At 39.9% G+C, this 24,221-nt stretch overlaps 1 pseudogene; it reads left to right on the forward strand.

The window, feature by feature from the left end:
* Positions 1-15,233: 15,233 nt before the first annotated feature.
* Positions 15,234-16,170, forward strand: LOC140608421 (dnaJ homolog subfamily B member 6-like; annotated as a pseudogene).
* The last annotated feature ends 8,051 nt before the right edge of the window (positions 16,171-24,221 follow it).

The following is a 24,221-nucleotide window of genomic DNA, read 5'->3' on the forward strand; positions in this document are numbered from 1 at the left end:
TTCCTCAAGTAGAGAATACAATGAACAGGGTAGAAAATCATCAAAATTCAAGAAAACTCCCCAGAAATGAAGGAAGCAAGTGTTCAGATTAAAAAAGGCTTAGCCCAAGGAAGCTATTTGTGAAATTTCAGTAAACTGACAACAAACACAAATATTTGCTAGTTTTCAGGGAGAAAATCAAGCTTTACATCAATAATTAAGAATTAGCACTGAGGGATCCCTGGGTGGCGCAGCGGTTTAGCGCCTGCCTTTGGCCCAGAGCGCGATCCTGGAGACCCGGGATCGAATCCCACGTCGGGCTCCCGGTGCATGGAGCCTGCTTCTCCCTCTGCCTGTGTCTCTGCCTCTCTCTCTCTCTCTCTCTCTGTGACTATCATTAAAAAAAAAAAAAAAAAAAAAAAGAATTAGCACTGAATTTCCAAAGTCATAGCCAAAGGGAAAAGAGAGAGGCAGTATAACCCCAGGTGCCTGTTTATCAAAACATAATAAAGATGCCAGTAAGAAAACTTTTTATTTTAATTTTGCACTGAGTTATAATATTTAAGTTTGTTGAATGTTTAACGCAAAAATGGCATATTTTTTATTTATGGGTAGATTAGGGAAAGAAGTTTATCCTCTATACATTACATTTGTCCCTGGAGAGAAATTTGTTGGCTATAGCAATAATGGAATCCAGAAGACAATGAAACAATGCCTTCAAAATTTGGGGGAAAAAATATTTTCAAACATTATATACCCAGCCAAACTATCAATTAAACTATCAATTAAGCTGGAAGAAACATTTTCAGACATGTAAAAATCCCCAAAACAATGTATTTTGATGCATCTTTTCTCAGGAAGAGGGACAGGGAGCCAAAAAAGAGGAAGACATTTGACCTAGGGAGATAAAGATGTGGCCCAGGAGAAAGGAAAAGGAAATCCCTAATTAAGGAAGAGAGAGCTGAAGGAGATGGCTGTACAGCAGGCCAAAAGGCTACCAGTCTCCATAGGATCTGATCAGAGAGTTCAAAGAGACTTCAAGACAATCAATGTCACTAGATATTGTTAAGAAAATGGAAACAAAAATAGTTAATGAGTTAATAAAGATTTCATGAAAAACTAAACAAACAAAAGATTATTAATTTTGAGGAAAACAGAACGTGCAGGAAAGGTAAAGTACAGTGTAGTATGTGGCTTAACTGTAACTGGCATTCATGTAGTCATAATACCATAAACATTGAATATTATGCTAGCCAAATTATGATATAACTGAATTAGTAAGATAGGAGGATAGTGACTAGTGAGAACAGAGCTAAATTCCCATCATCCAAAGTCGAAAATCAATAGATAACACCTAAAACTGAAAACTCAAGAAAACATCTAAAATTGAAAACTCATGTAGTAGAAATATAAACATGTTGTTGGAGATATTAAGAATTGGGATAAATACAGTTAAAGAGATGAAGACAGTTGTGGGAAATGGATTGATGGGGAGTGGGACTTCAGGGGATTGCTATTTTCTCATAATTATCTTGAAAAGCTAGATTTGGGGAAAATAAAGGGATTGTGCCAATATTTATTCTTACCAGTTTGTATGAGGGTCTCTGCCTCCCTGATCCCTTCCCTACACAATTAAAAGAAGGAAGAATGGAAGGAATGAGGAAAGGAAGATGGAAGGAAAGGAATAGAAAGAAAATCATTAATCTATTTGGCACCTCCAAACTGACATTGTTATTTTAATTTCTATGCCTTTGATCACCAGTGATGATGAACACTTAACTCATACGGTTAAGTCATTTGCACTTTTGTTACTAATCGGTCTGATACTCCTTCCATGTATTTTTTGAAACACTGTTCTGATTTAAAAATATATATATTGTTCTGATTTTAAGAACTCTCTCCATATGAAGAATATTAACACTTTTTCAGTAAGTTGTCAATATACATACATAGCTATTTCCTCCCAGTGTACCTCTCTAGCTCAATCCTCAAATCCTTGTGAAAAAAATAAGTGGAACTAAGGAATAAACATGAGGTAGTAAAACCATAGGCTTTGGAACCAGGCAAATCTGGGCTCTAATCACATTTCATTTCTAGTTGTGTGACATTGAACAAATTACCTAGCCTTTCTGAGCCTCAATATCCTCATCTGGAAAATATAAATAATACTTAATAGAATATTGTGAGGATTCAATAATAAATGGAAAGTGTCTAAGAGATCACACAGTAGGTATTCAGGAAATGTTAACGATTTGAGTAAACAAGCATTGGACATGAGGTGATTTGATAATTTAAAGGATTTTAAATGGATATTAAATGTAAATTCGGTATGGGCAGTGTCTAGAAGTCTTGATTAGTATGATAAGTAGCTTTTGTTATATTTGAAGAAAAAATATATATGGATATGGATACAACAGTCTTCTGTCTCTTTTCCTCCAAAAGAGCAATTTCTTGGTTCTTTCTCTGCTGGATAGTCTGTTATATTTCCCTTTCCACTTTTTTCTAATGGGAGTCATCACTTTTCCTTTGGGCACCTGAATCTCCCAGACCTGGTCCCACCTCACCAGGCAGGGGCTGGTCATATGACTCACACTCACAGAGTTTGACCCAGCACCAGTTAGAGAATTTCATCAGAGATGGCTATGGGTGCAGGGACTCTTTCTTACTCAGATTACAGGTTCTTACAGCCCCCGTGTAATTCAAGAACTGCTGAGACCATATTTGCTGTAATTCAGGGAAATCCTGCCTAAAACAAGAGAAAAGCAAAACAAATGATTAAGGCAAAGAGAAACAAGGTATCCTGGCAATATGTTTTGAACTTCGAATCAGCCAAATCTGAACCACTCCTTTGGACATCAGCGAGAAAATAAATATTTATTTAATGTACATTTGACTTAGCTTTTGTTACTTATAATTTCGGAAGTTCTGACTGATGCCAACTTTCCCCCAGAAGCCTTGCACAAGTGGCTTGGCTGAGAGATGTGGCTGTCTTTAGTATCAATCACCTAAGAGTACCTCTCTATATACGTGAAAATATAATGAGCTGTAGATTATAAATGCAAGTCACATCAAGCTCCTAACTTATTAACAAAGGAAAAAAAATTTTGGTCAAATGAAGATGGCCACAAGTGTATTTCTCTAGGCCCCTAAAAAATCCCTAAAGGGGCACATCCTTCCAGCACAACTGCTCACTCATGGTAGGGTATTGTCAAGTTGTGGGAAGCTCAATTCTTGCAACACCGTAATTTTCATTACATTCAAGGCCTATTCAGGAAAAATGTAATCAACCTATGTACTTCTAGGTAAGGAAATATATATGTGAGGCTCCTTTGATCCCTGATTTCATCCTGCATCTCAAAGGCCAGCAAGGGAGAACAGAGTGAGCCCAGGCATCTCTGCTCCACGTTTTCCAGCGTTCTGGAAACCCATTTCCCCAGCACCATCCCTTGACTCTGAGTTAATACATTATGCCAATTGTTCTTCTACTGAATTTGGACTGAAAACCACAATCACAAAGCCATTTCACCATGTATGAGCTTATCAAGAAACTAAATCAGAGACCAATCTTCACTGTTTGAAAGGATTATCTATAAGATTCCTTTAAAATTGTCAATCCAGGGATGCCTGGGTGGCTCAGTGGTTTAGCACCTGCCTTCAGCCCAAGGCGTGATCTTGGAGTCCTGGGATTGAGTCCCAGATTGGGCTCCCTGCATGGAGCCTGCTTCTCCCTCTGCCTGTGTCTCTGCCCCCCTCTCTCTCTGTGTCTCTCATGAATAAATAAATAGAATCTTTTTAAAAAATAAAATAAAATCGTCAATCCATAGTGTATACAATTAATTGATAAAAAGCAACATGTACCCATTTTTTCAAGACAATTCTATTTATTTAAGATATATTTTCCTTTGTAAATGATTTATCCTTAAGGTATTTCTTCAAAAGAATCTAGTTATCGCAGAATATTAACCTCTTATTTTATAGCTGAAAACATTCCATTAGTCTGTAACCTTATGGAAGTCCCCTTCATTCAGCACCATTCAAGGTATGCAAACATGTATAAGTACCATTTTCGTCAGTAGTTCAGGAATTATTGAGCTTTTACTCTTGGTATTCCCTCCATCCAGAATTCTCTTCCATAGCTAGTTCTTTCTCAGTTTCAGGTATCAGCTTAAAATGCTCCTTCTCAGAGAAGCTTCCAGATTCCCTATCAAAGTAGGCCTCCTTCCCTATTTTCAGTCTCATTGCCCTTATCACACATCCTGTATGTGCTATCCATGTTTCATTGTCTCTCTCATTCACTGGGCCCTAAGCTACAGGGCAGGGTGGTGGTGGGGGGGGGCTGTCTGGTTGAGCATTTTCTTCTGAGTGCCTAGCACTCGACCTGGCAAAGTGCTCATTAAGTATTTCTTGAATAAATGGAAATGTTTTTCTACATTCTTAACAAGTCTCAAAAAATTAGCAAAGACTGGTAATAGCTGCCATTACTCCCACCAATACCAGACTTCATAACACAAGCCATGGATAATGAGGTTGGTAAATAACACAGTCACCATTGCTAACTTTGCTGACGTCACGGTTTATATGTATGTTTAATAGTTAAGACTATTAGTTTAAAAAAAAACATTTTTCAATTTTTAAAAATCATGGCAAGATGCACATAGCATAAAATTTACCACCTTAATCATGTTTAAATAGACAGTTCAGGGGGGTTAAGTACATTCACATTGTTGTGCGACCATTACCACCATCCATCCCCAGAAGTCTTTTCATCTTCCACAATCAAGTCTATACCCATTGAACAAATGACTCCCCATTCATCCCACTCCCAGCCTCTCCCCACCATGGTTCTACCTTCCGTCTCTGTGAGTATGACTACTCTAAGCACCTCATACGTAGTAGGGTTCTCCAGAGAAACAGAACTACCGGGTTGCATAGACACATACTTAGACATAGATTTAGATACAAAGAGATTTATTACAAGGGATGAACTCACGCAATTATGGAGGCCAAGAAGTCCCAAGATTTGCAGTCAGCAAGCTGAAGACCCAGGAGAGCTGATGATGTAGTACCAATCTAAGAGCTGGCAGGCTTGCAACCCCAGAAGAGCTGATATTTCCGTTGGAGTCCAAAAGCAGAACACTGATGTCTCAGCTCAAAGAATCAGGCAGTTGGAGTTCCCTCTTCTCTTTTATTCTATTTAGACCTTCAACAGAGTGGATGAAGGCTGTTCATACCAAGGAGGACAATTTGCTTTATTCAATCTGCCAACTCAAAGGTTAATCTCATTTGAAAACATCATCACAGATACACCTACCATCACAGAATGTTTAAGCAAATAACTGGGCATCTCATGACACAGCTATCTGGCTTATTTCTTATTACTTAGCATAATGTCCTCACGATTCATCCATCTTAAAACATATGTCAGAATTTCCTTTAATTTACTTTTGGAAAAAAAAAACAGTTCTACAGTTTCTTTTTTTTTTTTTAACTTTCTAAAATTGAAGTAGAGTTGACACACAATGTTCCATTAGTTTTAGGAGTACAACATAAGGGTTGGACATCTCCATGTGTTACTCTCTGGTATTTGTCTGGATTTATTTCAATTACCCTCTAGGTCCATCCATATTGTTGCAAATGGCAAGATCTCACTTATTTTTTTTTATCTGAGTAATATTCCATTGAATATATATATAGATATAGATACAAAGAGATTTATAAGGATATATATATTTATATCACTTCTTCCTTATCCATTCATCTATTGATAGACACTTGTGTTGCAGAACTTCTTTCCTTTTTATTTTTTTTTTAAAGATTTTATTTATTTATTCATGATAGAGGGAGAGAGAGAGAGAGAGGCAGAGGGAGAAGCAGGCTCCATGCAGGGAGCCTGACATGGGACTCAATCCCGGGTCTCCAGGATCATACCCTGGGCTGAAGGCAGCGCTAAACCGCTGGGCCACTGGGGCTGTCCTTTCTTTCCTTTTTCAGTTTGAAAAAATCCCTTTGTGTGTATATACAGGTCTCCTGAGAGACTCTTTGAACTCCTTTCACCTTTTGGATATTGTGAGTAATGCTGCTATGAACATGTGTATACAAGTATCTCTTTCAGTCCCTGCTTTCAATTCTTTTGAGATACACTTAGAAGTGGAATTTCTAAATCGCATGGTAATTGTATTTTTTTTTATTTTGGGGGGATCCACCATACTGTTTTCCACAGTGGCTGCACCATGTTACATTCCCATCAACAGTGTACATCAGTATACATAAGTTTACTAAGTGTTCCAGTTTCTCCACATCCTCCCAACACTTGTTATTTTTTTTGTTTTTTTTTTTTTTTTAAATATTTTATTTATGTATTTATTTGAGAGAGAAAGAGCGGGGGAGGAGCAGAGGGAGAGGGAGGAACAGACTCCATGCTGAGCACCAAGCCCAACATGGGATTCTATCCCACAACTCTGAAATCTTGACCTGAGCCCAAATCAAGAGTCAGATGCTTACCCAGCTGAGCCACCCAGGCATCCCAACCTAACCCTTTATATTCTCATTTAAAGAGCCCCAAATTTAATTGTAGATGATTATCTGAAATTACCATTGTGCTTTATTTGTGTTATGACCGAATCATGTGTGATACCTATTTTCTTTTATTTTTTCTATTTTCTTTTAAATGACAATGCCATTTGAAGTAAATAATTCTTTCAGCATTGTGCATTATAATTATTCATAAAGAAAGATTCATTTGTTTAAGTAGCATTTATCATACCCTTAGAATATACAAATGCATCTAGCCTCTAGGAACTTAGACACTAGATATGGAGAAGGGAAAACACATATCAGAGCTTGAAATAACGAGGCAAAAACGTCACAGGCAACATATGAATGAGTTTAAGGAAAGTGCCGTGCAACATTACGAAATGTTCACTGTATGCTACTCACCGTGTAACTCACTAGAGGAATGGTAGTGAATAAGCCACCTCCCTGCCCTCATGGAATTTATCATCTATTTAGGCTATGTTATATTTAAAAGCTTATAGTTGGGATCCCTGGGTGGCGCAGCGGTTTGGCGCCTGCCTTTGGCCCAGGGCGCGATCCTGGAGACCCGGGATCGAATCCCACGTCGGGCTCCCGGTGCATGGAGCCTGCTTCTCCCTCTGCCTGTGTCTCTGCCCCTCTCTCTCTCTCTCTCTGTGTGACTGTCATAAATAAATTAAAAAAAAAAAAATAAATAAATAAAAATAAAAATAAAAGCTTATAGTTTGCTCTGTTGGTCAGTGGTTTTCAAATTTTGCTTTGAAGCCTGCCCTACACTACAGAATTTAGTCTTTTTTCAGGTTCCTGGTAGGGATAGAAGTGTCTTTGTTAATCGTGAGCCTTTTGGATCACATTTGAGTTATGTTAATGAGGAGACTCATGGTGGGCCCCTGCATAGTTTGATGGGGGCTGGTCATGCTTGAAAGACCAATGACATGGTTAGAAGGTCAGTGCTTTGAACCACAGGATGTCGCTCCAACTTCCTGACATCTGGGTAGGGGAGAGAGGATAGAGATGGAATTTAGTTATGGAATCAAAAGTCCTATAAAAACTCTGGGCATCAAATCACATGGCCAAACTTCTAGACAGGGTGCTTCCTGGTTGATGACTACATTGATGTGCTGAGAGGTTGATACATCCTGGTACCATAGGGAGAGGGCATGGGACCCTCCCAGACCTTGTCCTATGTGTCTCTTCATTTGCCTATTCCTGATTTGTATCCTTTATTTAAAAAACCTGTAATCTTGGGACACCTGGGTGGGTCAGTGGTTGAACACCTGCATTGGGCTCAGGTCCTGGGGTCCCGGGATTGAGTCCCCCACCGGGCTCCCCGCAGGGAGCCTGCTTCTCCCATTGCCTATGTCTCTGCCTCTCTTTGTGTGTCTTGTGAATAAAAAAATAAAATCTTTGAGAGAAAAAAATAAGCAAAAATAAGGAACCTGTAATCTTAAATTTAGTGCTTTCCTGAGATCTGTGAGTCATTCTAGCAAATTATCAGACCTTGGAGGAGTCATGCAAACCCTCCAGATTTGTAGGCAGTTGGTCTGAAGTGAGGATAGTCAGGTTGAGGACTGTGTCCTTCAGTTTGTGGGGTCTGGGCTAACTCCTGGTTGTTGGTGCCAGAGTTGGATTGCAGGACCAGTTGATGTCCAAAGAGAGCCCCTTTGGGGGACTGCAAAGGAAGGGGAGGAGAAGGAGGCACCATCCTAGTTGTAAATCCTGTTTTCCTTATTGGCTTCCTGAGTAAGCTTTATTGAGTGCTGATTTCATTTCAACCCCTGTCATTTTTGTTTCACGAGTGGGAAAACCTAGACTTAGAGGGGATAAATCACTTACCCATATATAAACGTGAAGTGTCCAAGGACTTGACTGTTTCGAAAAACATAGTAAATCCAAGAACAACCGTGGAAGAAAAATTACCAGGTGGCTAATTATCTGTGAAAATCAAAAGAGAAAGATCCAAAGCTAACTTAAGGTTGTTACCCAAAGGAAACCAATGTTTGGGCATCTTGGCAACCACAAAGGAAGAAGGATGTCACTTTGAGCAGCAGTGATTACTTTGCATAACAGAGAAACAAAAACATCTAAAGTTCAAAGGTGAGTGAAAAGAGGGAAATATCAGAAAGGGAGACAGAACGTAAAGACTGCTAACTCTGGGAAACGAACTAGGGGTGGTAGAAGGGGAGGAGGGCGGGGGGTGGGAGTGAATGGGTGACGGGCACTGGGTATTATTCTGTATGTTAGTAAATTGAACACCAATAAAAAAAAAAAAAAAAAAAAAAAAAAAAAGAAAAGAGGGAGTAAACAGAGAAGGATCACGAGGTCTGGCTGCCTTACTCTCCGTTAAAGCCTTGGGTTCCTCACGGATAAAATGGAGAGCTAGTGATCTGGGGATTCCAGGTTAGTTACCCAGCAGCACCCTGACATGTTTCGGGTTTTCAACAGACAATAATCCCCTTTCCTTCTCCTTAGTGTGCACAGTTAGAGCAGGATTGAAAAATGATCAGGGACCCAAAGCAGAAACTTAACCACCTCAACATGTTCAATGTCTACCCTATTTACTCAGACCCTTTTACAAATCCAGTGAGATGCTGTGATTATAGCAGAAATACCACAGTTGCTTTCTGTTCCCTAGCTAGAAGTTAGGATTGTTGGAAAAGGGTCATGCTAAATCACAGCCCATAATCATGCATAATAAAATTTGGTGTGTTTTAAAACATTTGAATCTTGGTTTTTGTATTTAATAATTTTATGGTTATATAAACAGTAAAATGAAATTATAAAAATACTTGTATTTAAAACATAGTTGGGTCCTAGGCTCAGATAGTTCTGTATAGGTTTCTGACATGAATGAGCAGAAGAACACTGGATAATTGCATGGGACAGGTTTGTAGCAAGATAGCATTTGTGCCCCGTAAATCATCTACCATCCCTAGTCCCTGACAATGGTGCCAGGAATGGTTTCTTGTCATTGTGACAACTCCAAAAACCACCTCCACAAATTTCTAAACTGTACCTCGTGAGGTGCTGCTACACCAGGTGAGAACTATTGCCCAGAGCTTCCCAGACAGGAAAGACATTTAGGGCAAAGAACAAAGGTCTCTTTATTTACCCGGTACAATTATAATCCTCTCCTTGTTGCTTATCAACGGTTCTACTAAATTGTGTCATCACTGCCTTGTGCGGCCATTGCTCAAATGTGAGCACTTCAAGGGCTGTCGGCCCAACTTCTTCAGAGGCCCCCCTCTGAAGCACAGTGTCCTGAGGAGACCATCCAGCTCTTGCCAGCTCAGCTCTTGCCACTGTGGCAACTTCCACAGCCTTTGCAGCTGGGATTCCCCTCAGGGGTGGGGAAGCCACATGGCTCTCATTCAGAGGCATGCAATGGTGTCCCTGACTCACAGGAAGCTCCAACACCCTTGCCAAGTAAAGTCATGAGGAAATGGCTGTGCCACGGCCAACTCCTTCCCTTGGACCCTTCCGTTTCACTTGGCTTTGGGGGTGGAAGGGGTAGGATATACAAGCATACTGCCTTGCTCTCCCCAGGATAATAGCAAGGCTTTCATTTCTTCTCCCCATCCCTGCTCTCCCCTTACGTGCTAGGGAGTCAGGCCCAGTGCTTACTGATAGTGCTAATGCAACTTCTGCTTGCTCTGGGGACGGTGCCCAGCTCCAAATGTTGGTAGGACTCTTGAGAGTGTGGAGTCATTTTGCTTCTGCCCTTAGCTCTAGGCCCTACTTGCCAATTCCAGAGAGAAAGAAAAAATTCTTCTTAATATCCTGTTATTATATACAATTGTCACCTCTGAGGAAGAAGACTGAGTGTCTGGGGTGAGAGGCACACAAATATTTCATTGTATACATTTGTACTGATAGAACTTTGTACAGGTGCATCTATTACTTTATTCAGTTAAAAGCTATCTATTTTTAGGACCCAGAAATAGACTCACACTGTATGGTCAACTAATCTTCAACAAAGCAGGAAAGAATATCCAATGGAAAAAAGGACAGTCTCTCCAACAAATGGTGTTGGGAAAATTGGACAGCCACATGCAGAGGAATGAACCTGGACCACTTTCTTACACCTTACACAAAAATAAATTCAAAGTGGATGAAAGACCTAAATGTGAGATAGGAAACCACCAGAATACTGGAGGAGAACACAGGCAGCAACCTGTATGACTTGGGCCATAGCAGCTTCTTACTGAACACACTGCTGGAGGCAAGGAAAACAAAAACAAAAATGAACCTTTGGGACTTCATCAAGATAAAAAGCTTCTGCACAGGGAAGGAAAGAGTCAACAAAACTAAAAGGCAGCCTATGGATTAGGAAAGGATATCTGCAAATGATGTCTCTAATAAAGGTTTAATATCCAAAATCTAAAAAGAACTTATCAAACTCAACACCCCAAAAATAGCCCAGTTAAGACATGGGCAGAAGACATGAATAGACATTTCTCCAAAGAAGACACCCAGATGGCTAAGAAACACATGAAGAGATGCTCAACATCACCCCTCATCAGGGAAATACAAATCAAAATCGCAATGAGATACCACTTCACACCTGTCAGAATAGTTAAAACTAACAACACAAGAAACAAAAAATATTGTCAAGGATATGGAGAAAGGGGAACCCTCTTGCACTGTTGGTGGGAGTGCAAACTGGTACAGCCACTCTGGGAAACAATTTGGAGTTTCCTCAAAAAGTTAAAAATAGAATCCCACTATGATCCAGCAATTGCACTACTAGGTATCTACCCAAAGGATACAAAAATACTGATTCGGAGAGGCACATGCACCCTGATGTTTATAGCAGCATTATCAACAATAGCCAGATGATGGGATGAGCCCAAATGTCCACTGACTGATGAATGGATAAAGAAGATATGGTGTATATACACACTGGAATATTACTCAGCCATCAAAAAATGAAATCTTGCCATTTGCAACAACATGGATGGAGCTGGAGTGTATGATGCTAAGCAAAATAAGTCAGTCAGAGAAAGACAAATACCATATGATCTCACTCATCTGTGGAATTTAAGGAAGAAACAGATGAACATATGGGAATGGGGAGAATTAAAAAAAAAAAGGAGTGTAGGAAATGCCATAAGAGACTCTAAATGATAGAAAACTGACTGAGGATTGATGGAGGGAGATGGGTGGGGGATATTAAGGATATTAAGGTATTAAGGGTATCACCACTGGGTGATGGGTATTAAGGAGGACATTTGCTGTGATGAGCACTGGGTGTCATATGCAAGTGATGAACCACTAAATTCTACTCCAGAAACCAATATTGATTGCAGTGTATGTTAACTAACTAAAATTTAAATTTAAAAAAGTAAAAGCTCCCTATTTTTAAAAGGGAGGAGGAGGGCAGCCGGGGTGGCTCAGCGGTTTAGCACCACCTTCAGCCTGGGGTGTGATCCTGGAGACCCAGGGTCAAGTCCCGCAACAGGCTCCCTGCATGGAGCCTGCTTCTCCTTCTGCCTCTCTCTCTCTCTCTCTCTCTCTCTCCTCTCTGTGTATTCTCATGAAGAAATAAATAAAATCTTTTAAAATAATAATAAAAAAATAAAAGGGAGGAGGAGTAAATTAGCCTATATGCCTTGACTTGAAATGATATACATGATGTATTGTTCAGTTAACAGAACAAGCTGCAGAGTAATGGGCATAATAGTAATAATAGCAACAGGCATAATAATAAGAGGCATATTAGTAAAAGGAAAAGAAATGAACAGTCCCCCCACGCTCATGTTGGTACGTGTTTTGTATGTGCAGGTAGAGGTGTGGAGGCTTGCATACCAGTCTGTTAACATAATTACCTCAGAGGCATGGATGAAGGGATAAGAAAAAACTTCTATTTCCTTTGAAATTATTTTAAATTACAAAAATGACACATGCTTGTCGTGACAAATGCAGGTTCAAACAAGTGCATGTTGCTTTGTAATTTGCAAAAGGAAGGAAGGTAGGGAAGAGGGAGTAGGTGAAAGAGAAGGACTATCTCACACCACCATGCCCACAATCCCAAATCCAAAGAGCAAGTCAACAAAACAAGGGAGAGCTCTCTTCTCCAGGTGACCCTTGGTCAGACCAGTCTCAGGAATCACTACTCAATACCGGCATTGATCTCACTCTCTCAGGACCAGCTCAGTCTTTCAGGAACAGGGATCTTCTCTTAAACCCTCCAAGACTTGTAGATGATACCAACCATCCTTCTCCAAGGTAGAAGAAACATTTCGCTGTGCTTGTAAGTAAAAGAAATAAAATCAAAATTTAAATACCCATCAGTGATTAAGAAATTTAGCCTTCCCCAATCTCAAGCAATTCCTTTTAAGAACAAAATTTGAAAGAGTTAAAAAAGTGTAAAGATGCTGGATGCTCCTAAGACAAGAGAGGTTTTGTGATTTTGTTTTTAGTTTTTGTTAGAAAATTTTATTTCATTTCATTGTTTTATTTTTAAGTATTTTTTATTGGAGTTCGATTTGCCAACATATAGCATAACACCCAGTGCTCATCCCATCAAGTGCCCCCCTCAATGCCCAAAACCCAATCACCCCAACCCCCCACACACTTCCCCTTCCACCACCCCTTTTTCGTTTCTCAGAGTTAGGAGTCTTTCATGTTTTGTCTCCCTCTCTGATATTTCCCACTCATTTCTGCTCCTTTCCCCTATAATTCCTTTCACTATTTTTTATATTCTTTATATGAATGAAACCATATGATGATTGTCCTTCTCTGATTGACTTGCTTCACTCAGCATCATACCCTCCAGTTCTATCCACATCGAAGCACATGGTGGTATTTGTTGTTTCTAATGGCTGAGGAATATTCCACTGTATACATAAACCACATCTTCTTTATCCATCAACTTTCATTGGACACCGAGGCTCCTTCCACAGTGTGGCTATTGTGGACATTGCTGCTGTGAACATTGGGGTGCAGGTGTCCTGCCGTTTCACTGCATCTGTATCTTTGGGGTAAATCCCCAGCAGTGCAATTGCTGGGTCATAGGATAGGTCTATTTCTCACTCTTTGAGGACCCTCCACACAGTTTTCCAGAGTGGCTGCACCAGGTCACATTCCCACCAACAGTGTAAGAGGGTTCCCTTTTCTCCACATCCTCTCCAACATTTGTTGTTTGACAAGGGAGGTTATAGGAGGAAACTGTGCATAAGGGGGTTTGGGTGTGCAGATTCACTTCACTTCCCTCCTCACGGTGACCTGGCCTAGCCCAGGCCTCCAAGCAGCAGCTGAGCCTGAATGCTTTTCCTTTCCCACTTGAACAATGAGTGTTGTACCCTTTAGGAAACAACTAGTAACACAAATCTTATAGCCTAATTTAAGGAGGGAAAAAAATGATCATGCACATCAGATAGGCAAAGTTGTTGTTTTTAAAGTTTTGGTGATGAAGATGAGAATGGGGTAAGAGACTCACCTTACACATCACTGGTGGGTGTGTACATAGTACAGTTATTCTGGGATATGACATGACAACATGGATCAGGGACCTAGAAACATTTTATACCCCTCTAAGACTCTAGCTTGAGGAGACACACAGGGATGTTATCAGAGATTTGGTCTAAGAATGTTCTGTGGGGGGGATCCCTGGGTGGCTCAGTGGTTTAGTGCACCTGCTTTTGGCCCAGGGCATGATCCTGGAGTCCCGGGATCAGGTCCCATGTCACGCTCCTTGCATGGGGCCTACTTCTCCTTCTGCCTGTGTTGTGTCTCTGCCTCTCTCTCTGTGTCTCTCATGAATAAATAAATACAATCTTAAAAAAAAAAAAAAAGAATGTTCTGTGGGGCATTATTTAAAATCCTGAAATACGGAAAGTTAATCTCTCAATAAGAATGACTAACTATAGTATAGTCATCAGACCTCCACATTATAATGTTTAAAAAGCTGGGAGATAAAAGCATCTATCCAACTGGATTCCAATTTTTAAAAAATGTATGACAAGGATATAAAATCTAGAATACGCCTGAGTGGTCAGTTCATGAACAATTATACATTTTTTATCCTTTTTCTGTTTTAGACATTTCTATAATAAATATATATTTGTCGTATTATTGGAGAAGATAATAAAATGAAGGGAAAGAATCAGGTCTATTCTCACATAGAATTAATTCTCCTTGACACATTTAAACCCATGAATTTAGGACAACCCTGTTATCTGACCAGTGTTAAGTGATTGAACAGTCTGTTTCTGGATTCATAGATTTCCCTAAGGTCCTGAAACATCCACCTATTTAGCTATTAAGGAGCCATTACTCCCAGGCTCCAAAATAAAATTTTTTTTCCTTTCTCATTTTTCTCTTTTTCTAGAGAGGAATTTCTCTATATAGGCAAGGATTTGACAGCAGTGTGTGCCCCCTTAGGCATTTTAAAGAACTGACACCTTGAATGGGATTCTGAACAGAATTTGTGCAGATGGGATTAAATATCATCCTGAATTGAATTGGGCCCTCATCCTGTCCAGCCACTCTGGAAATGTCTAGTGAGCTGTTTATTGTGTGAGTATAGAACTCACGAGAAGGTGTGGGCTGAGATGCAAATACGGGTCCATTAGGATATGCAAGGCAGTGGAACCCCTGGGAACAGCCTCCATCTAAACCCACGATGCTAGAGCTGAGGGGACCTGAGCCGCTGCCCCGCCATGCCTCCTACCCGCCACCGACTCCCTGTCCTAGGACTCACTCTAACAGCCTATTAAAACATGGTGGATTACTATGATGTTCTAGGCGTGCAGAGACATGCCTCAGCTGAGGATATTAAAAAGGCATGCCAGGGGGATCACTGGGTAGCTCAGCAGTTTAGCACCTACCTTCAGCCCAGGGCATGGTCCTGGAGTCCGGGATCAAGTCCTGCATCGGGCTCCCTGCATGGAGCCTGCTTCTCCCTCTCTCCCTGCCTGTGTCTTTGCCTTTCTCTCTGTGTCTTTCATGAATAAATAAATAAAACCTTTAAAAAAAATAAAAAGGAATACTGCAAACTGGCCCTAAAATGGCATCCAGATAAAGACCCTGAAAATAAAGAAGAAGCAGAGAGGAAAGTAAGTAGCAAGTAGCTGAGGCATATGAGGTGTTATCAGATGCAAAAAAACGGGACATCTATGACAGACACGGCAAAGAAAGGCTAGATGGTGGAGATGGGGTTCATTTTGACACTCTGTTGGAGTTTAGCTTCACATTCTGTAACCCAGATGACTTCTTCAGGGAATTTTTTGGTGCAAGGGATCCATTTTCCTTTGACTTCTTCAAAGACCCATTTGAGGACTACTTTGGGAGCAGAAGAGGCCCCCCTGGGAGCAGGAACCAAGGCATGGGGTCGTTTTTCTCCGCCTTCAGTGGATTTCCATCTTTCCAAGGAGGGTTTTCTTCTTTTGATACAGGATTTACTTCCTTCGCATCGCCAGGTCCCGGGGGCCTCCCTTCATTCTCTTCCATGACATTTGGTGGTAGTGGGATGGGCAACTTCATATCTACATCCCCTTCTACTAAAAGGGTTAATGGCAGAAAAACCACTACAAAGAGAATTGTGGAGAATGGTGAAGAAAGAGTAGAAGTTGAAGACAACGGCCAGTTAAAGTCCTTAACGATAAATGGTAAGGAGCAGCTGCTACACTTGGACCACAAGTAACAATGCATGCGTGTAGCAGACATGTTAGCTGTAACGGGCACCACTGAGGACTGACAGGAACACGCTTTTTTGAAGATTTCAAACAAACTCAATTTTTTTGGTATATATTTGTATATTTTGTATATATTTTTTTATTGGAGTTCGATTAGCCAACATACAGCATAACACCCCCCACCCACCTCTACCACTACCCCTTGTTCGTTTCCCAGAGTTAGGAGTCTCTCATGTTCTGTCTCCCTCACTGATATTTCCCACTCATTTTCTCTCCTTTCCCCTATAATCCCTTTCACTAATTTTTATATTCCCCAAATGAATGAGACCATATAATGTTTGTCCTTCTCCGATTGACTTACTTCACTCAGCATAATACCCTCCAGGTCCATCCACATGGAAGCAAATGGTGGGTATTTGTCGTTTCTAATGGCTGAGGAATATTCCACTGTATACATAGATCACATCTTCTTTATCCATCATCTTTCGATGGACACCGAGGCTCCTTCCACAGTTTGCTGTTGTGGACATTGCTGCTAGAAATATCGGGGTGCAGGTGTCCTGGCGTTTCACTGCATCTGTATCTTTGGGGTAAATCCCCAGCAGTGCTGGGTCATAGGGTAGATCTATTTTTAACTCTTTGAGGACCCTCCACACAGTTTTCCAGAGTGGCTGCACCAGGTCACATTCCCACCAACAGTGCAAGAGGGTTCCCCTTTCTCCACATCCTCTCCAACATGGGTTGTTTCCTGTCTTGTTAATTTTCCCCATTCTCACTGATGTGAGGTTGGATCTCATTGTGGTTTTGATTTGTATTTCCCTGATGGCCAGTGATGCGGAGCATTTTCTCATGTGCTTGTTGGCCATGTCTATGTCTTCCTTTGTGAAATTTCTCGAACTCAACTTGCAGTATAACTGTACCTAATCTAAAGTATTTATACACAGCTCATTAGAGCCCTATTTGTCAACTCAAACTTTTGAGTTTACTGTTGGGACCGTTGTTTTGGGTTTTTTTTTGTTTGGTTTGGTTTTTGTTTTGTTTTGTTTTGTCTTTTAAAATTGTTGTGAATATTTGTATGCACTTTGCTTTTTTATTAAACATAATCCAAGGTGGCCGTGACTCTTTCGTACACTAACATCAGAACGGACCTGCTTTTCCATTGTGTTTGAAACATAAGCCAAGTAGAGTCAGCCTGCTGTGAAGTTCACATTGCCAGGATGAATCTTCCACAAAAATAATCTCAATTTTTTTCAGTATTTAGTAGGCAGAGATGTTAATGCATTAATGGTAATACGTTTCTCGTTTAATATAAATTGAGGATGTGTTTCTTTTTTTTTTCTTTTTTTAAAATTTTTATTTATTTATGATGTCACACACAGATAGAGAGAGAGACAGAGACACAGGCAGAGGGAGAAGCAGGCTCCATGCACCGGCCCAACGTGGGATTCGATCCCGGGCCTCCAGGATTAAGATCTGGAGTTGCCAAACAGCTGCATCACCCAGGGATCCCCTGAGGATGTGTTTCTAGTTGTGCATGAACACTGGCAACTTAGTAAGATTTGACAGTTGTTTAAATATGTAATGTTAAGCTTAGGTTTAAAAAAAAAGTAAAGCCAGTAAACTGGGTCTTTGTCATTTGCTTAAAAAAAATGTGAATGTGTTTGGAGCATTCAAAATAAATAAATAAATAAATAAATACCCACGATTCTCAACAGAGAGAGGTTTTGTACCCCAGGGAACATGTGGCCATGTCTGGAGACATCTCTGATTTTCAGGACTGGGAATAGGGTGATCCCAGCACCCAGTGGGTCTCAGGCTAGGGATGCTGCTAACCATCCTACAGTAGACAGGACAATGGCTTCCAACGAAGAATTATCTGGCCTACAGTATCAGTGGTGCCCAAATTGAATAATCTTACTCTAAAGAACTCACGGGTATTTCAGATTCATTTTAGACTTAGATAAACTTATCCCAACTCTCTCAAAACTTGATTCTCCTCCTAGGTCCCTCTCCTAGTCAATAGTAATTTATTTTAATCTTTTAACCAAATTAGAAGCCTTAGGTAACCCTTAAACTTTTTCATACCTTTACTTCTTACATCCAAGCAAATCCTGTCGAATTTACCTCTCTCATAGCCATCTATTCTTCCCTTTTCTTGATCCTCTAGGGTTTAGGCCTTAATGTTAACTTTTCTGTGTGCTTCAGGAACCTCCTGAAGTTTTCCTCTTTCCAATCTTGTCACTCTCTCATCTCTTCCCCACATCCTTTCCAGTATGATCTTTCTAAAATGCAAATCGAATCATGTCACTTTGTTGTATGATATCTTTGACTGATTTCCTTACCCTCTGTGTGTGTCTGTGTGTATCTCTTATTCATTATTCCCAGACCAACCCCAGACCAACTTCCAATTTCTGAGTTTCCAATTTCTTCCAATACTGCCATGTATCTCTCTGTCTTTTTAAAAATATTTTATCTGTTTATTTGAGAGAGAGAGAGAGCACAAGAAGGAGGGAGGTCAGAGGGAGAAGCAGACTCGGTACTGAGCAGGACCCTGATGCGGGGCTTGATCCCAGGACTCCAGGATCATGACCTGAACTGAAGACAGACGCTTAACTGACTAAGCTACCCAGGTGCCCCATGTATCTTTTATAGCAATAAGCACCACTGCAACTTTACATTTATTAGTGATTCTTTGATTAATACCTGTCTTTACACTAAAGTGTGGGCCCCGTGGGAGTAGGAACCATGTCTTTTGTGGTTGTTGTAATTTATTATATTCCCAGCACCTATTATGGTGACTGACACATGGTAGGAACTCAATACATATTTGTTGAATGAGTGAATGCCTGAATAAAATAAATGAGCTAATACTTTGAAAGCTTTTAGCATAGTGCCTACTTGTAGTAAACCATCAGCAAATCTTAGCTATTAGTGATAATTAATTAAAATTTCCAAATGCATTTACCCTGAAATTGCTTTGTAATACCATGGACCCAGTATTCCTTGGATGCTTTTGAAAATGCTGGCATAGACTGTCTTTTGAAGAGTTTGGCTATGAATGAAAGGAAAGAGGTGGGAAGTTGCTAAATGAGGATTCAAGATCAATGAAGAGTATTGGTTTCTTAATGAGAAAGGCTTGGAGTGTCAGGACAGAGCAGCTCAGAAATATTTTGCCAAATGGTTTCCTTTCTACAGAGATGGTTCTAATGAACAAGTCACACATTTTACCATCTTAAAGTCAAATCACAGTCTCTTAAGGCTCCATTGACTTCAGGAGTATTACAATAGTTTCTGTCAAAATCCCCTCCCCTTTGGAGCAAGGTGGGTGCTGTTTGACAGTGAGCTGTAGGCACAGCTCAGAGTTGCTGCTACATAATGCGGGGGCAGAGTAGAATATATTTGGTGCTCAGGTAATCCATATGAGCATCTCTTGGTTCTCAGTGGCCCCATTTTGATAGTAAATGAACAAATACAGAAACTGCAAGGTCATAGTAGCAGGGGCTCGACCCCTCAGGAATAAGAGTCTGGGTGACTGTACTAGGCAAGCCACCGAGGCCAAAATAGCTTCTGGCTGAGGTTAACGGGAAACCAGAGTCGGCAAAGGAAGAGGTTGGCATCAAGTTATCAGTATATTCTCCAGATCAGCTGCAGAAGTGGGGGCTCTCACTCTTCCCACTGACTTTTTTTTTTTTTTTGTAAATTCTGCAGGAAATGAGACCAACCAGAATCCTGGGTAAGCTGTTTCCAAACAAAGGAACTTACTATGAAAATGCATAGGGGTATGAATGGCATAAAAACGTGGACTGTAGTGGATACTGTAGTGTTCTGCTTAGAAACCTCTTTGGGGCCCTGAATACCCCTACCTCAGATGCTGGACTATCATCTGCTGATGTCCCACAACTTCTACAACTTACAAGCAATGGCATGACTGATTCAGAAAACTTCCAGAAGAGATTTAAGTTGTTTAGAAAGTATCTTTGCTCATCCCGAAACGTGTCAAATAGATTCAGCTCACCGTCAAACATAGATCGTTTATGAAGAAGGTTTGTATTTGTAAGTGTGTTTGACAAGAGCTTCATCTAGAAGGATCTGAATTATAAGGATAAGCATGATCTCCTCAACTCAACAGTTTTGGAAAAAAAAATTACAAGGTCTAAATAGGAGCTCTTAGTTATATTGCAGTATTTCAAAAGAACCATTTAAACTCTTAAAAATTCATGTACATAAAAAGCATGTTGTGAAAATGTTCTTTGTTACAATAGCTTAATTTTAAAACTACCTGATTTCCTGGAAAATTTTATTACTTAAAATTATAGTTGCAAAACAGAAATAGTGATGTAAGTAAATATGTCCTCTTAAAAAAAAAAAAAATGCTCTCCACCACAGGAAATTCTTCTTTCTCTTGGAGAGCAGCCTATGGCCAGTGCCTGGCTTCTGCGGATATACAAAAGCCCAACTGGGCTTGCCTCGGTATGGAACAACACTGAAAGGCCAGCCCCCCTTCAGGTTTGGCCATAAGATGAGCTAAATTCTTAGCCTTTCCACCTGCTCCATCTGCTTTTCTTACTTCTTTACCAGTGTGTCATCTTAGAGCACTCCCCAAAACATCTTAGACCACTCCTCAAATTGTGCTGTGCACAATTCTCCATCTCAAGTCTGTTTCCAGGAAACCCATCCTAAGATAGGGAGGCTTAGAAGACAGCACTTCGTGCCATGGACCTTGACATTCTTGGTATAGCCAGCATAAATTGTGATACAAGGAGTCTCCAGGTGGCTAGAGGAAGCAAAAAGATGTGAAATATCCCTTGTAGATGCTCAGAAATATCTGGAAAATCTCTATCGAGGAAAATGAATGGTAGGGTTAAGGAAAGAAAAATTTTAATGAGATCTCATTTGTTGGAAGACAATGGTGAAGTACCAGGGAGCTTTAGATAATACTTCTAAGGAAACAGTCCAATTACTACATGTGTGTCTCTTCTAAAATTAGATTGTATCGTGCTGTATTATAATCACTTTATCTTTAGAAGAGAGATGCTCAAAATGTGGTTTGTAAACCAACTGCATCAAACCACCTGGGGGCTTATTAAAGATGCAGATTCTAGAGTCTCACCGCCCCCCTCCCCCCCCGCCCCATATACCGGGTCAGAGTCTCTGGAACTTGTGAATCTGCATGTTGAACAAGCTTTTTATAAGAAATATTTGCAGACTATTTAAGGGGTATGGGGTTTCTTTTGTGAGTAATGAAAATTTCCTGGAATTAGGCAGGGGTGATGGTTGCACAACATTGTGAATATACTACAACCCACTGAGTCATGCACTTTAAAATGGTTTCAAAGGTCAATTTTAAGTTATATGAATTTTATCTCAATTACGGACAGAAATCCACATGAGCTTGCCAGGGGCTGCAACTAGAGGAAAATGATGGACTACAGAGGGTCATGAGATTTGGGGAGAAGCGATAGAAATTTTCCATATCCTGCCTGTGATGATGTTACATACCACCTAGAACTATCTGCCTAGGGCACCCGGGTGGCTTAGTGGTCGAGCATCTGCCTTTGGCTCAGGGCATGATCTCGGGGTCCTGGGATCGAGCCTACTTCAGGCTCCCCACAGGGAGCCTGCTTCTCCCTCTGCCTATGTCTCTGCCTCTGTCTGCGTCTCTCATTAATAAATAAATAAAATCTTTAAAAAATAAGAACTAACTGCCTAAATTGGTAAATTTTACTATATGTAAACTATTTCTCAATAAATGCACCAAATAAACAAATAAATCACCTCCAAAAGATTCATAAACATGCTAAAGTGTGAGCTCTCCTTCTCTGAAGCAGTGGTCTCCAAAGTGGAGACACTCCCCTTCCCTTGGTTTTGGAAGACAAACCACTGGGGCCTGGGAAGAAAATAATAGTAATCCTATCTACATATTTTTAAATCTACAGACAAGAAGGAAATTATGCTTTCCTCACATTTTGAGATCCACTTTAGAGGCTTTACTAATGTTTATTTACAAAATGACGTGGTTGCCCCCACTCGATCTGTGTCATGTCAGGTACACAAAATGTTCTAGGGAAAAGTAGAACATCTTGCATAATGAGGAAGTTGACCTTTGTGATCTCATTCATTCACTTGCTTTCTCATTCATTCATTACTGCCACAAACTGCTGTTTACGTGGGTTTATGGATTATAATATCTACCTTTTTTCAAATCTACCTTTAAACAAATCCTCAAGATATGGACAAATGGTTTGAAAAAAAATCACAGCAAAGATGCTGCTGATTGAAGGTGGTACTAATATTGTGAGTCAAGGGGACATGAAATGACAGAGCTGACTTTTTTGGGAACTGCTCTTTCATCAGTCACATTGGGAGGGGAAGCAATCATGGTCTCAACAGATCTGAAAGAGTGAGCTAAAGAGTAAGAAATTAATTACTTTTAGAAAGAAACTCGTATTGAGGAGAGACCATTTTGAAGATGGAAGTTTGTCAACGTCTCCACCATTAAGTGAATCTGTTGCCTCATCAACGTAAACATAACACCTACTGAAACTGTCATATCTGCACACCTAAAATATTTGGGAAAAAACTTGGAAATAGAATTTTATTTAAATTTAATTTTATTAAAATTAAATTTTATTAAATTTATTTAATAAATTGATATTGAATATTAATAAATATTTAATATTATAAATTTAATAATATTAAATATTCATATAAATATAAATTTAATATTTTATATTTATAAATTAAATAAATATTAGATAAATATTAAATTTATTTATAAATTTATAAAATTTAATTTTATTAAATTTTTAACCAATTTAACCATCTATCCAATGGAGAATTTCAGTAGCCTTTCAGCCCACTTGTTAAAAATTTTAAAACACACTTCCCAATTACTTTGCAAGAACAACCAATTGATACCAGGGAAGACAGAAATCGACCATCTGGATTTCAACAAAGGCTGCTGCATAATTAATGTATAGGAGAGAAAAATGAGTATCATTATTTAGTAAGTGCTGCCAATGATGCACTTCTCCCTTTGAGTCTGTGTATCTTTGTGAGATACTTTACCATTAAAACAAGTGTAGCTATCAATCAAATTAGAAATAGGCATTGAGATCAATGAATCACAAAATGTCAAACCCCAATGTTGAAAAATGATGCAGCATATTCAACCACATGGCTTTCACTGGAAAAAGCTAATACGAGAGTTTGATGAAGTCATTCTGTAGTGTCCACGGTGGACCCCTTCTTCACTCTCTCTCTAGCACTTTCTTCCTTTTGCTTTCACACCATTAATTGCCATCTCTAAGGGGATGAACTCCAAATTTAAGTCCCTTGCTCTGAGTTGTGTCATTCCAACTCTTGAGATATAATCACCTTCTGGTTCTGCGGTAGATCCTTCAAACACAGTATGTCTGGGACAGAGCTCAGTATTTGTCCCCACCCCTACCGGTTCTGCTCTTGGTCTTCCTCAGCTGAGTTAGTGGTACCACCTTCTACCAACATTTGAAACCTCCGTGTCTTCCTCTTTTTACACCCCACATTCCATCGACCACCAAAACTTAATTTGTCTACCTATCTGGCTTTGCTTTTGTCTTTATCTTTCCTTTTGTAGCTTGAGTTCTCTATGCCTATCTGTCTCTCATCTTTTCCTCTCATTCTATTTCTAATTCTACTGGCTTCCTCAGCCTTCCTTCTCCTCTGCCTGTCCTGTCACCCAAAGAGAATACCAAAGCATTTTTTTCGTTTGCTGTATTTATTATTTATTGTACTCAAGCATGAAATGGAACACTTTCTATTTCTCTTTTTAAAACCTATATTTATGTCTGCCTTGACGGATTTTTGTTGTGGTTGCTGTGGGTCAGCAGGTTTGGATAGAGAAGGAAAAAATTTCCACTCCAGAATTAGTAAATTAGTGTTTTCCTTGTAGCCTGACATAGTTAATATAAGGCCACTTGCAACTCCTAAGGAAGAAAAAATTGTTAGGCAAATGTTCGTGTTACCAGGAATCTGGGGCTACTTAAGTAGCTCCGGTCAAAAGCGCTATTTTTAAAGACAAGATTTGCCTGGGAG

This window comes from Canis lupus, chromosome 17 (genome assembly GCF_048164855.1).
Source record: "Canis lupus baileyi chromosome 17, mCanLup2.hap1, whole genome shotgun sequence".
In the NCBI taxonomy this organism is placed as follows: Eukaryota; Metazoa; Chordata; class Mammalia; order Carnivora; family Canidae; genus Canis; species Canis lupus.